The sequence below is a fragment of the Monodelphis domestica genome, chromosome 1 (assembly GCF_027887165.1).
Source record: "Monodelphis domestica isolate mMonDom1 chromosome 1, mMonDom1.pri, whole genome shotgun sequence".
Taxonomy (NCBI): domain Eukaryota; kingdom Metazoa; phylum Chordata; class Mammalia; order Didelphimorphia; family Didelphidae; genus Monodelphis; species Monodelphis domestica.
The window spans coordinates 707905915-707919771 of NC_077227.1; the positions used below are offsets into that span (position 1 = coordinate 707905915).

General features: G+C 40.2%; 1 protein-coding gene across 1 annotated transcript in view; it reads left to right on the forward strand.

Annotated features, from left to right (window-relative positions):
* The first annotated feature begins 266 nt into the window (after positions 1 to 266).
* The window catches only part of DPEP1 (dipeptidase 1), a 59702-nt gene continuing 46111 nt past the window's right edge, over positions 267 to 13857 (forward strand). Inside the window, exon 1 of the mRNA XM_007477327.3 lies at positions 267 to 394. The gene's annotated coding sequence lies outside the window, so the exon portion shown is untranslated. The remainder of the gene's footprint in view (positions 395 to 13857) is intronic.

Below are 13857 nucleotides of genomic sequence, written 5' to 3' on the forward strand. Positions count from 1 at the left end.
TGACCTTAGGAAGGTCACTTTACCTTTAGGAGCTCAGTGTCCTCATCTCATCCCTGCATCCTTCCTTTGGACCCCAACCCTCCCCATTCTAGGATCCTGAGGTTGTTGCAATTCTTTGTTAGAGTTTCACCCCAGCTTAAGGGAAATTAGCCCCAGGTGGCTGGCTTCCTTTTTCATGGTGGGAGGCCACTGGGGCCTTTATGACTTGGAACATACTTGGGAAAAACAGAAACAAATGGAACCAGAGCCAGACCCTTTGGAATGTGAGTCCCAGAGGGTGGAGCCTCCCCAAGAAAGAGGGGGACAGCACTCAATACTCAAATATTCAGTTAGAGGCACAACGTCTGGCTTGAGTCAACTCAGCAACAGCTTTGTCTCCAAGACTTGCAGTCAGGTAACTAGCCAACCAATGGCTTTTCCTATTTTCTTCTGGGGTGTGTGTGTGTGTGTGTGTGTATGTGTGTGTGTGTGTGTGTGTGTGTTTATGTCCCTCCCTTTCTCCCTTTCTCCCTTTCTCTCTGTCTCTCTTTCTTTCTGTCTCTCTGTGTCTCTCAAGCCCTCTCTTTCTCTGTCTCTCTCTCCCACCAAGTGCTTTGTTTTCTGGGAATGGCAGGGGAGAATGGGGAGCCTTTCAGTTAGGAAGGTTCCTTTCATAAGACTCAAGAAATTCTTTGTTTTTTGGCTCCAGGATCAGCTTTTCTTGCCTCATTTAAAGGGCCCTAGTAGTACCCATATGTCCAAACATCTCCCCTAATGGCTCCTATTTGGATGGAGACCGATGCCAGCTTTACGATATCGTCTGAAAAGTACCTTTTGTTGTTTACCTGAAATTATTTCACAAAGAATTCAGTCCCAAGGGTTAACATATGGATCCTTTTCTAAAATACAATTCTTCCTGGGAAAGATAACAATAATAGTTCACATTTATACAGCATTTTGAAGTTTGCCCATTTCAATATTGTTATCCCACATCACAAATCATAGGCTTAGGAGTAGAAGGGACCGCAGAGGTTTTTTGTATTTTGTTTTTTTCTTTTTTAACTCTTACCTTCTGTCTTAGACTTGATCAGTTTTGGGGGCATCTGGGTGACTCGGTGGATTGAGAGCCAGGCCTAGAGACAGGAAGTCCTAGGTTCAAATCTGGCCTCAGACACTAGGCTTAACCCTCATTGCCTAGCCCTTACCATTCCTCTGCCTTAGAAGCAAAACACAGTATTGCTTCTAACGCAGAAGGTAAGAGTTTAAAAAAAAAAATTCATCAGTTTCAAGGTAGAAGGCTTTCTATCCAATGAGCCAGCGAGGTGCCCTCTCAGTGATTATTTAATCCAATTCCCTCATTTTACAACAAGGAAACTGAGGCCCAGAGATATTAAGGGACTGGTTCGGTGTTACACAGCTACAAAGTGCTTGAGGTGGGATTCAAATTCAAGTCTTTCTAAGGTCAAGGTCAGCCCCATCTTGCCTCTCTATAACTAGAATAAACTGTCCTCACTCACTTATGCCTTGCTGAGAGTGAGTTGATCTGATTCACAATGAGAGAAGGATACTATGCAACAGGAAATCTTGAAGTCATGTTGGCTCCTGGGACCTTGTTCAGAGGCTAGACAACTATTTCTTAGTTATGTCAGGTATGGTGTGGGCTGAATTCCCTTCCAGCCCTCAAAATCCTAGAATCATATGGGATCATACGGAGACGTTGGAGTTGGGGAGTGAAATAGTTGCCATATTTTATGTGCCAACAGTCAGTATCAAGAGATTCTCAGGAAGAAAGAAGTGGTGAATGAGTCCCACCCCATTTTGCTTCTGACAGGCTCTGGCTCTTTTGATTGAGTGCTGTGCTCTGTCTGAGGTTTTCTGGGCTTTATCAGGAAACTTTAGCCAAATCAGTGACCTTACATGCCCCTGCATTCTTCTCATGTAATAATTCCATATTTGGAATAATAGGAGCCAGAAGAACTTGGGAAAATGCAACAGATAACAATCATGACTAAGTAGTCTTGGAGTCAGAAGACCTAGGTTCAAGCCTGGCTGTACTTACGACTCATTAGCCTTTGTAACCTTAGGCAAGTTTGTTTTGCATCTCTGGACCTCAGTCTATTGATCTGTAAAATGAACAAGTTGAGCTAGAAAACTTTAAGGTCTCATATAGATCCATATTTATGATCCTTTGATATTGTCTGAATCAATTTCTGGGTTTAAGTGGGAAAAGCCTGCAAGTTCATCCCCATAGAATGACTTGGGTGAGATGCTCCTTTGGGTTCTTTAGCTGGAACCCAGCTGGGTCACAGTGCATAGCCAAAGGGCAGAATTTTATGAATATTTGACTAAGTCCAGGCTTAGAAAGAAGGAAAGGTGCATTGAGGCACCCCAAAACAAACAAACATAGCAGGCTGGGGAATAGATTGGTGTTCAGAGAATTAAGATATGTTGATTTAATTTGGATAGTCTTGTCAAAGTTCTTCTTTGAATTCCTCTGACCCAGATGTGTTGGCATTTAAGGTCTAATGTTTCCATTGTGGTCATTTTGCTTACTCAAGACAAGATGACCAAGTATCCCGTGATTTAATGTTTCCTATTATTTTGGGATATACCAGAACCTAACTTGGCCAAGTCCTTTATTCATCTCTACAGAGAGCTTGTGAGCCATTCTCCTATAAGCTGTAACTTGCTTATGTCAACTGGTTTCATTTATAAGAATGTCATGATGCATATGATTCAGTTCTTTCAGCTGTAGGACAACTTACTCATCATTGGACAAAAATGTCCTATTTAGAGAACCCAAAACTAAATTATTTATAGACAGACTTAAAAACTGATTCTTAGCACTGTCTGCCTTCTTTCCATCCCCTCTGCCAGCATCATTGTAGAAGTAGAAGTAAACAGCCCTGAGAGCAATTTAAAATTTTTCCTTTGTTTCATAATTTTTTTTTTGGTTCAAACCTGTGATTTTGTCAGATATGGGAATGCTCAAAGTGAAAACTCCTTCTGTTGATACAGATTGGCCACTTCTTTATAGCATAGTCTTGAGAAGTTTTCAGATGCATTAAAAGGTTGGGTAAGTAATTACTATAAGTCAGAAGCAAGACTGAAACACAGGTCTTACTGACTTTAATGATATGCCTTGATCCATTATGCCAAAATATATGTCATCATCATCATAGCTGACTTTATTTAGCACTTAGAGACCTTCAAAATGCTTTTTGTGTATTCTTGTTTGGTCATTGTAGATATTACAGTCATTTTTTAGTCATGTCTGACTGATCCCATTTGGGGTTTTCTTAGCAAAGATATGGGAGTGGTTTGCCATTTCCTTCTCCAGCTCATTTTACAGATGAGGAAACTGAGGCATAGGGTTAAGTGTCTTGCCTAGGGCCACCCAGGTAGTAAGTATCTCAGACAAGATTGAACTCAGGAAGATGAGTTTTCCTGAATCCAGACCTGAGACTCTATCCACTGTACCCTCTGGTTGCCTTACTACAGGTATGCTACTCCTCATTTTAAAGGTAAGGAAATCAGCACAAATAAAAGTGACTTATCTCCTGGCCACACACTTAAAAGTGTTGGGGGAAGCATACAGAAGATCACTCCAAATAACTAATAATTAGAGAAATGCAAATCAAAACAACTTTGAGGTTTTACCTCATAACCAGAAATTTGACAAAGATGATAAAAGTTGAGGATAGTCAGCGATGGTGGGGTTGTAAAAAGACAGGCACACTGATATGCTTTTGGCAGAGCTGTAAGGGATACAACTATTCCAAAGGAAAGTTTGGAATGATGCCAAAAAAGTAACTAAACTATCCATGCCTTTGGAACCAGAAATTCCAATAATTTGAGGATGTCACTGATAGAAGGAAAGACTACATAAAAAAGGCTCCAAGATATTTAAAGAAGCGTGGTACAGTGGTAAATCATGGTACATGAATGTGAAGAGACACTGCACCATAACAAATGATGACTATAAATCATAGGGGGAGGAGTGTGAAGACCTATGGAAAGTGAGTCAAAGCAAAACAAGTAGAAACAGGAAAGTAATATCTAGACACAGCTCCAATATTCTTTTCTACTAAACTACTGTCAAGATAAAAATACTATAATGAAAAACTGAGGCACCAAAAATCTGAGCAGTTATCAATAATGCAGGTCAATGGTATTTCAGGGACCAGAGGGTCCCCTGCCCCCATTCAGAGTATCTCTTTTATACAGTTTAGTGGTTGCGTAAGGTCCAGTGATGCAAACTACACTAAGATTATGACTGGTCCATAATCACACTGTCTGGCAAAGGGGTCTCCAAAGACCAGAGTAATAGGGAAAACATAGAATTAGTCAATATCCTCTGGAAAGCCTTGTGACAGATAACCCCACAGGCTAGGAAAGGGTCTTCTAGAGTACAGGGTAATAGAGAGGTCCAGAGGTAGTCATCAACCTCCCAGAACATTCTTTGGAAAGTTCTTAATCTACCATTCCCTGTATCAGCAAAACTCAGTCCTAGAAAAGCATCTTATGACCAAGTTGAATCATTTATCCATCTTCTTTATCTCCCTCAAGTGGTATGGTTGTTTTACAGGCTTATTGAGATGTATTTGTGACCATGAGGCCTAGACAAAATTCTCTGAATCTAAGACTTGAAAACTTGGTATTGCTATTATTAATAAAACTCCTAACTACTAATCAATAATCAGAAATCAATTTCAAACTATATTATTTCTCTTTATAGATTGCCATGGCCAAATATTAATTATTATTTAAAAAATAAAAATAATGACTAACACATAAAGAGCTTTAGTGCTTGCAAAGCTGTATTATTCATACTATAAATATATTAGTTCATTTGATCTTCACAACAAGGAATAAATAAAGTGTGGTCTTTCAGTCATTTCAACCATATCTGACTCGCCATAACCCCATTTAGGGTTTCCTTGGCAAAGATACTAGAGTGGTTTACTATTTCCTTCTTCAGCTCATTTTACAAATGAGGAAACTGAGACAAACAGAGTGAGGTGACTTTCCCAGGGTCACACATCTAGTAAGCATCTGAGGCTAGATTTGAACTCATGAAGATGAGTCTTCCTGATTTCATACCTAGTGTTCTATCTACTGCACCACCTAACTACTCTCTACTTAAGGAAGATGTTATTATAATTCCTATTTTAGGGGTAATGAGGAAACTGAAGCATTAACTATTAGCCAGCCAGCTGATGATAATCCTCTCCATAAATAACTAGGCTAGACCTCAGAAAGGTCTACATTGGGACTAAAGTCTTTCCTGATGGCCAGAACTCATGCCCAGTTGGTGTAGCCTTCAAAAACCCAGAGTTACCTCTATGTCATGGCAAGGAATTAGGGTAGGATTTTTGGTGATGATGTCAGATATTCAGACAATAATAATTATTTTGATTATATAGAACTTTAAGGATTAGAAAGGGCTCTGGATGCATTATTTGAGTCTCACAATATCCCTGTGAGGTAAGTGGAATATGCCAGTGCTTTGGTGGATCTCATATAGGTGGGCACTCCTTCCAGTGATACAGGTCAGAAAGCCATCTATCCTGCCCGCTTGGGCAGCTCTTATTTGGGTTCTCCCTTGTGCCAGGGACTTTTCATGAGTTCTTCCTGATAGCTTGAAGAAACCAATCCAGCGTCCTCAGTTCTATTCCTCCTTCTCAATACCAGTCCATCTTTTTTAGCTATTAATTTGCTTGATGACATCCTTGATTCTGTTCCTCCTTCATAATTCCTTGTGTATAATGCACTGCAGCCTGCTTAGAGTTAACTTACACTTCTCTTTCTCCATGGGGTTCCTCTACTTTACTTCTTCAAATGATCCCTAGTAATCTGACTCTCAACCTCATTCAACTGAAATTACTGTCATCAATATATTTTTCTTTAAAAAAAATGTACAGGGGCAGCTGGGTAGCTCAGTGGATTGAGAGCCACGCCTAAAGGTGGGAAGTCCTGGGTTCAAATCTGGACTCAGACACTTCCCAGATGTGTGACCCTGGGCAAGTCACTTAACTCCTATTGCCTAGTCCTTATGGCTCTTCTGCCGTGGAATCATTACCCAATATTGACTCTAAGATGGAAGATAAGGGGTTAAAAACTATTTTTATTTTGTTTTTCTCCAATTACATATAAAAATAGTTTTGCTGTCATCGATATTACCAATGATTTCTTACTTGCCAAATCTGGTGTTTCCTCAGTCCTTGTCCTTTTTGAATTCTCTAGGCTTTGACACTATGGATAACTCAACTATGGATATCATCTCCTTTCCAAGTGATCCTGATATTGCTTTCTCCTGGCACTTCTCCTACCTGTCTGATAGTTTCTTCTTTCTCCTTTGCTGAATACTCATCCAGATCATATTCATTCACCATAGTTGTCCAAAGCTCTGTCTAGGTCCCTCATCCCTTTTCTCTCTATACTCTCAGTTGGTGATCTCATCAGCTCCCATAAATTCAATGATCATCTCTGAAGATGGTTCCTAGATCTATTTATCCAGCTTTAATCTCCCTCCTGAGCTGTAGTCCCACATCATGAACTGTCTTTTGGACATTTCAAACTCCAACTCAATGTGTCTAAAATAGAATTCATCTTCTTTACCCCTAAACCCTCCCCTTTCCCAAACTGCCCTCTCCCCAGTAACCCAGGCTTAAAATCTTGGTGCCAACTGTAAGGAATTAAATTAAGGATTTGACTAAATATGTGAGGATTCTAAAATAATCTTGTGGTTGCCAAATTAAAATATTACAGCTCAAGTCAAAATGACTTTTAATAGCTTTTATTTTCAAAAAGGATGGAATGAATGAAAGTAGAGAAATACTAAAACATGAAAGAGAAGATATGTACCCTATCACACTAAATATTGCTCCACTGCTGGGCTTGTTAGCCCTCCCCTGGAGGGCCCAGAGTTCCACCCACACAGCCTCCTCCAAGAAGGGAAGGCCTCTCTGAAACTAATCTCTCTCCAGACACCATGAAAAGAAGGCCAGCTACTCACTCACCCAAGAGGCAGTTCAAGTCCCAAGTTACCTTCAAGAGGTCACCAGTGGAAGATGACTACCAAAGACAGGGATCAAAGAATATCAGGACTTTTGTAATCCTTTTTGTCCCTTCCCTTCTTCACAGGGACCAATCCCTGCTTCCAAATTGCCTAGCACTGCCCAGAGGGGCAGAGTCTCTGAGATTCACACCTCTCATCTTCTGAAGGTGTCAACTCTTATCATAGTATTCACAAGTTTCTGACTGATTGGGTTAAAAAGGTGGAGTTCTCCAAATAAGTGACTTGTGAATTCTCTTCTCCAAGTAAGTGACTTGTGAATTCTCTTACTTGATGGTTTACAAAGTTAAGTAGGGGTGTTTTCAGTTTGGGTTGATCAATTAAAAAGTTGTTGATGCTAGACAAAGAAAGTCCAATTCACACTTCACACAACTTCTACTATTTACTTTCTACTCACCTCATATATCCAATCTGTTGCCATATTTCTTATGACAACTTAAATCTCTCGTAACATTTTTTTAGTATTCAGTTCCTTCTCTTCAATCCATAGTGTGAATCTTGAAAATTCTCAGACTTGTGAATGTTAAAAGATTCTCAGACTCTACCTTAGAACATTTGGTTAAGACCATTCCCCATTTTAAACAATGAAGGTACTTGATCAGGAATGTGAGAACTCTGACCTTATTCCACACATACTTAAACATAGTTTAGGGGAAGATAAAGTTGTAAACTCCTTTCTGAACAATGAAAAGTACTTAAACCCATACTTATAATAAGGGAAAAAATTCTTAAGCTAAGTACCTATAAAGGTCAAGCAACTTGTGAATTTACAAGGAACAAAGAACTGAGAAACTTACTCAGAGCTTTCCTGGTGTGAATTACTCAAAAATCCACACCTTCTTAGGTGTGGACTAAGAATGGTCTGTCCTTTGAAAAACATCTACTGTGATTGGTAGATGTAAGAACTTAGGGGAGGTGACATAGGAGAAAATGCCCTTTAAAAGGAGACAAAAAGCTCTCTCAGGGGACAGTCAGCTGGGAAAAGGCTGCCTTGAAGGGTCTCTCTCGAGACTCTCTCGGGGACATGGAGATTCAGGATTGAGCTGGTGAAGTCAGCTGAGATGGAGCTGGGCTGGTGTCACTAGAATCCTTGCTTGGACAGATCTTGTGGTGAGTGATTAAAGACTGACTGATCTCTCTATTAAGACTCAGGTCTAGGCCATGTTGGCTTAAGACCCCTCATACTTATTCCTTTCTTACTCTTTCTCTCTTTCTTTAATTCCTCATTGTATTATTAATTAAAGTCTCTATAAAACTCAGTTGATTTGGGTATATTCATAATTGGGAATATTTCCCTGGCGACCACCTTATATTTGATTTTAAACAAGACACTGTAGTGAAAACATATTTTCTGCGGTCACAATTTACTCACCCACTCTTATATCTATCACAGTTTAAGGCTCCCACTCTTGTAAATGCCACAATAGTCATACACTTTGTGAGAGGCACTCAACAGTCCTCATCTACTCCTGCAATTTCCTTCTAATTCTTCTTCATGCTTTAAGTCTCTCCTCATTCCCATCTATCATCCCCTCAGCTGCTGAGATAACTTTCCTAAGGAATAGGTTTAAAAGCCCCATTGCTCATTCAACTCCATAGCTCCCTATTACCTTCCAGTTCAAGTACAAAGGGGAAACAAAGGGAAGGGAAAAATAAGCATTTGGTTAGTGCCTTCGGTAATAGTTAAAATTACAAGGCTTATAGTACTTTAATAACTTTATTCAATCAAAGTAACAAGAGTAGTAAAGAGAAGGAAAAGTAGGAAAGATGTAGAGAGATACTTAACTTTCAAATCTACTGGCCACCATGATGGGCCTGTGGCTAAACTCCAACAAGGGTTCCTTTGGCTCTTCACACTCGAGCCAGAAGACCCCAAAGACCTCCTGGTCTCCACTTATAAGTTCTTTTCTCCACCCACTTTCACACATCACATCTCAGGAACCAACCACAGTTTCTTAATTTTCCTGGGCCACCCAGGGGGGCAGTGCCTGTGGAATCCATTTCCTGTCTCATTGGTTCCTTGGTTCTTTAACTTTCTTTCTCTGAGGGCTTATCTATACCTGAATTTACTCAGTGGTCTTTGACCTCATGGCCACTGAGAGATGATGTTTAAAAAGGTGGCATAACAGAGAGAGAAATTTGCTTCCAACACTTCTATGTGTGAGGTTCCATGCTAATTGCTTTACAAATATCTCATTCAATCCTCATAACAATCCTATAATATGTGAAGATTAAATTAACTCTCTGAAGTGGTACACTTCACAAATGAGTTCAAACACCTAGAATTTCAATTATTGGAACCACAATTTATTAATAAAAGAGAGAAATAAAGAATCTACCATCTGGGACAGAATTCCCTAATGGAAGACTGCATCAGATTGACATTACAAGAAAGCTTATATACGTTACAGAGTTATACAGGTTCTTATCTGACAATAAAACAAACTTTAACACAGAAATGTGGGGTCAGAGATGAGGAGACAACCTCAGATTTATTGGGGTTGTCATCTAAGGAGTGTTTATCTTCACTTAGCCAATGTTAGTTCACTGACCCTTTGATATTCCTGAAATTCCTCTTTGTCTCCTGCCCCCTCAAGCTAAGTAGACTACTAGCTTGTTATCTGCATAAACAGCTTGAGCTCCTGGGGGAGGGAAACCAGGTTTGTTCCTTAAAAAATGCTGACAGGGGCCTATCTGCTTTATTTACTTTTAATTTTTCTGTCTTTGACATTTTGGGGGCTACTTCATTCCCTCCTTTTTCTGTTGGGAGGAGTCAAACCCTTGACTCATCAGACAGAGGAGAATAATGTGATCTTAAGGCCAAAAGCTTAATAGCCTGAAGATGCTGACAGATATAGGTCATAAGACAGTTAATCAGGCAAGGTCCTGTCAAAAGGCCCACTATTACTAATATGAGTGGTCCTTCCACAGCCATGATCAAGGTAGTCAGCCAAGGAGACCAAGAGAAAAGACTACAATACCAGTTGCTAGATTGAGCATTAGTCCAAGCCCTCACTGTATCCTTCCCTGGAGCAGTGCTAGAGATTCCTGTATAATCTCAGAATTATTAGCATAAAAGCAACAGGATTCTCCCAATGCCATGCAGAGCTCCCCCTGCTTAAAGAAGAGGAGGTCACATCCCCGCCTATTCTGGAGAATCATTTCTGTCAGAGAGGATAGTGATTTTTAGTGAGGAGGGATTGCTCTCTGTGAGGATGCTTTTTGGCAGTCTCAAACGGTCTCCCAAGTGCAGAGACAGTGGGGGTGAGTTCCAGCCCAAATCCCACGATGACCTCTCGGTTCTGATCAATTGGTGAGAGTTGCATTTTGTCAGCTATTTGCTGCACTGTAAATTCTATCCCTGGGTCCTTGCCTCTCACATCCAGCCTAAGTCCCCATGTCCGGCCCAGTAGCCATCCCCTATTCTCTGAATCTTTAATAGTTAGGGAAAGGGGATTTATGAAATCGAGGGAGTGTCCCAGCCCCTGCTTTGCTCCCTTTGTAGTATGAGTCACCCTAGCTACAAAAACAGGCCCATTATCTGACCCTATTCCCAGTGGGAGCCTGAACCTAGGAATGATCTCTGCTATTAATTTCTTAACTACCACTGAGGCAATTTCATGTTTTGTTGGATATGCTTCTACCCATCCCGAAAAAAGTGTTTACAAGGACTAAAAGATACCTGTACCCATATATCCCTGGCTTAATTTCTGTAAAAATCTACCTCCCACTTTTCTCCTGGCTCCAACCCTCTTAACCTGGTGCCCCCTGGTTCCTTTGGTCTCCCCTTTTTGATTAATCTGTGCACATGTTTCACATCTTAAAGTGATATCTTTGCAGATTTGGTGCATATTATGAAAGAAAAAGTCTCTGTCCAGCATATCACTCAGTTCTGTGCCTCCCATAGGTGTGGTGTCATGTATTCTTTTTGCTAGCTGTCTCCCCACTGCTTCTGGTAAGAGGGTCCTGCCATCTGGCAGGCCCAGCCATCCATAAAGGAACCACACGTAGGGGAACCAGGAGGGCCAGAATTTCAGGCCTGTTCTGGATATCTTTGCCACCAGCAGTGAGGAATCCCTGTTCCTGGTACAGTGCCCCATGCTGTCCCATCCCCTCCCCTCTCCAAATATCTAAGGGAAAGGGGAAGATGGTCTCAGTCTTCTGTAGCTTCTTCAGAGCTGAGAATGGGTGTAGCATGATCCCTGCCTATGGTCAGGAGAAAGGCATTGGGTATAGGCAATGTCCAGGGCTTCAGGCTGGAATGGTTGCCAAGGTTATAAATGCATACAAATACATATCCCACAGGGGAGTAGCCAAAACTTGAACAGGGAGGGAAAGGCTGCAGACACAGTCTTTAGGGGCATGTCCTCAGTGAATGTCTGGGTCCTAGGTAGGTGAAGACCTGCTTGGAGATCTGAAGGATATCCAGTGACTGCTTCCTCTGATTTGCAGACAGGTCACAAGGGGGAGAGTCAGCCCCTAAGATAGAAGTGTAGAAACCAGGACTGGGGCAAAAACTAGAACACCAGATAGAAACAGAGAAAATTAGTACAATAGCAATTGGCATTACACATTTGCATTTGGGTATCTTAGCCAACAGACTTCATCTTCAGAAATCATCTTCGGTCAGGAATAGATTCCTTTAAGAAATTGGATTCCTGAGTTGTTTGCAGAGCTGGTATGTGATGTTTCTGTTAAAGAATATCCTTTTGTAAAGTACATATTAACTATAAACATCTATAAATACTTGAGTAACAATATTTTACAGATGTATTTCTTTACCCCAGACTCTGGGGGAAATTCAAGAAAGCTTTGAGCTATATTACCAAGCTCAAGATCCAAACTTCAACTGTGGTAAATTAAGGCTACAAATACAAGCCATCTATGAATAAACTTCACCTACTTCTCAAAGTATGTTCCCTAACAATTTAAGAATTTTCAATTATTAACCTAATAGTTGTTTGAGGAAATGGAAACTTTAATTTTACAATTCACATTATGTGCTAATTGTGGGAATTTGTCACCAAGGAAAATATTTCCTCATGTCCCAAAGGACACAGTGAGTGGCTTCACATACAAGTCAAAGCTATCACTGGCTCATGCCATCATTGTATCACTCAAGAATTAACAGCCTAGATGGTCAGAAAAGGTCTATTCTCAGGTGAGCCCAGAATATGCCTCTGTAACTATCCCAGGACATTCTCTGTCCTGGGTGTACTTTGTCACCATTAAATCCCAGAAGCCTTCTTTTGCTTTAAAAGACAAGTCTCACCCATTTCAGCTGAGAGAAATTCTGCTTATCAATAGTCCAGAAACAAATCTTCATACCATCAAACAAGCTTTTTATATCCCTACAAGGCTGATCATTCAATTATTCTTATGTATTTTGGCAATAATTTACATATCACACTTTAGTCACAAAACCTGAAATAAAGAACATGAGTGCTGAATTGAGTAGCTCCATAGTAATATAAATCAGAGCTGTATCATCTCTTGGACCTGGGACCTCTGAAAGACTAAGACAAGGCCATACAGGAATCACTTCAGGGTAACTGTCCAGAGAAATTAAAGAATCATGTGTGATTTTCCCACAATACATACATTAATTTTAGAGATCATCCCTAGGTCAGGGATCCAATTATAAGAGTAGAACATCTATCTGTTTTCTTTCACCTTCCCTCTTCCCTCCGTCCCTCCCTCCCTCCCTCTCTCTCTCTCTCTCTCTGTCTCTGTCTCTCTCTCTCTGTCTCTCTCTCTCTCTCTCTCTCTGTCTGTCTCTCTCTCTCTCTTTCTCTTCCTTCAAAACCACTCTGCTTAAAAAGCAGAACACAACTTCCATTCTTCCTTTACAAACCCACATACTAAAGCTTTGTGGACTTTAGATCAAAGTCCCTTTCTTCCAAATTCAAATCCAACACACCATCCCACCTTCTCTGACTAGCTTAAGTCAAACAACCATACTGTTGGTATCACTGCAATTGCTAATTGGTAACCCAAACGAATTCTGATTTTAAGGATTACATCAGTTATAAATTTCAGTCCATAGTACAAATTGGTAAACTGAGGTAACCACTGAGTATTGAACAAAATCTATGGCACAGTCAGGTTCACAATGAGCTTTTGTCCACATCCAAACAATACTTAAAACACATATTTTAGCAGTAACTCACATAACATTCTGAGCAAGCATTTTCACATATATGCCATCTTTAAGGTCTTACCCACTCCTTGGCTACTGTTTGCAACATATATCCTTATACAGATCAAAATATAATCAAAATATCAACCAACATATCCCCAAAATTCATGTGAGGTAACTTATCAATTACATATCACTCAACTTATTTTATCATTCTGGACATGGAATATTTGCATTAAGATTCCACAGCTCCAAACAAGCTACTTGGTCAGACAGGGCTGGCAACATTTGCTTGCTTGAGCACCTTAAAACCTCTGAAATATACAATTAAAATATACTCATCTTTAAGTTCTATCCCACAGTGGTTGTCAACTTTTTTTAGATCCCTAGTTCAGTCCGTAAGTATCAGTGTGGAACAATTATAGGCACTTCTTTCTCCTTCCTGTGTGCAAGGAAGGGGTTAATAGCTTCTGAGAAATGTATCCTAAGGCTGCTTGGCTTGATTTAGATTTTATTACTTACCAACCTTGTCCCATCCTTCTTTAACCAGTGATTTTACTATAATTTAAAAGTTTGAATGTATCAAACCCCTTTCATAATAACTTACTCTCAGTAGATTTCAGTTTGAACTCCACACTTCCAACTAACTTTAAGTCCTTTA